Source organism: Colobus angolensis, unplaced genomic scaffold, assembly GCF_000951035.1.
Source record: "Colobus angolensis palliatus isolate OR3802 unplaced genomic scaffold, Cang.pa_1.0 Scaffold130, whole genome shotgun sequence".
Classification (NCBI taxonomy): domain Eukaryota; kingdom Metazoa; phylum Chordata; class Mammalia; order Primates; family Cercopithecidae; genus Colobus; species Colobus angolensis.
The window spans coordinates 3424598-3425864 of NW_012114253.1; positions in this window are offsets into that span (position 1 = coordinate 3424598).

Below are 1267 nucleotides of genomic sequence, written 5' to 3' on the forward strand. Positions count from 1 at the left end.
TTTTTGTATTTTTAGTAGAAACAGGGTTTCACCATGTTAGCCAGGCTGGTTTCCAACTCCTGACCTCAGGTGATCTGCTCACCTCAGCCTCTCAGAGTGCTGGGATTACAGGTGTGAGCCACCGCGCCTGGCTGGTTTTGTTCAGTTTTTAGTTGCTTAGGGTGGGAAGGTAAGTCCAGTCTTTGTTACTTCATCACAGCCAGAAGCAGAAGTCAGGAACTGATATGTAGAAAAGCCATTGAATGGCTCCATTTAAATGCTGTTCCTCTCTCATGAAACTTTTCTTAATTTCTGTCTCTTCTGTGTGTATTACCATCACATTCTGCCTTGACATATTAATATAATCACATACATATCTGACAGTCTCAGTGGACTATAAGGGGCTCAAAAGTGGGGATGGGTTCTCTCCCTTCTTAGTATTAGTAACTTTCTTGAGTCTAGCATGTGATAGGCCTTTAGAAAGTGAGGCTGGATTTCCTTCTGTGGCTTACCAGTGAACTGAAGTGACCCTGATGAGGCAATGGGTATCTCAAGCTGAAACCCAGGAGGACTGGCTCTCTCTCCTGTGTAATCACCAGTAGGCAGAGCCCCAGGTAAAATCACAAGGGTGCACAATTCTCCCTTATTAGGCGAGGAAGTGGAGGATTGGTTAAAAGAATCCAGGCCTGTCCAGACTTGCAAAACACATCATCCTGACATTAGAATCCACAAAGCCTCTGGTTTTGATGCAGTGGAAGGGCTTGACCACAAGTGCCCTGACAGTGTCAGATAATCCTCCACGGGGGGACCAGACCAAACTCTGAGGGGCCGAGTATCCAGGAGCTGAGGCTGCTGCCGCTCCTGCCCACTTCTTTAGAATGGAATGAGGACAGGGAGTGGCAAGTCCTGGCCACTAGTCTTAGCTTTGTGACCTTGATCAGCTGACTTGGTTTCCTTAACTGCAGAAAGAGGCCTCAGACAGGATGGTCTCTAAGACTCTTCTCCTGCCCTAAAGAGGTGGATTCTAGCAACTGATGACTGATGGTCCTGGAAGCCTGTGATTCCTTGAGTTACTGATTCTGGGATGCTAGTAACTGATGGTTCTGAGATACTGGATTTCTGTGGCTCTGTGATTAGAACAATCTGTGGCTCAAACAATCCATGAGGCTGCAGCCCTCACGCTCTATGGTTCGGATGGCCACAGTCAGTAATGATTCTGTGCACTCTGCAGCGTGCCTCCATGACCCTGGAGCATCCACTGCTCTGGTCTCCATCAGTAGCCATGGAA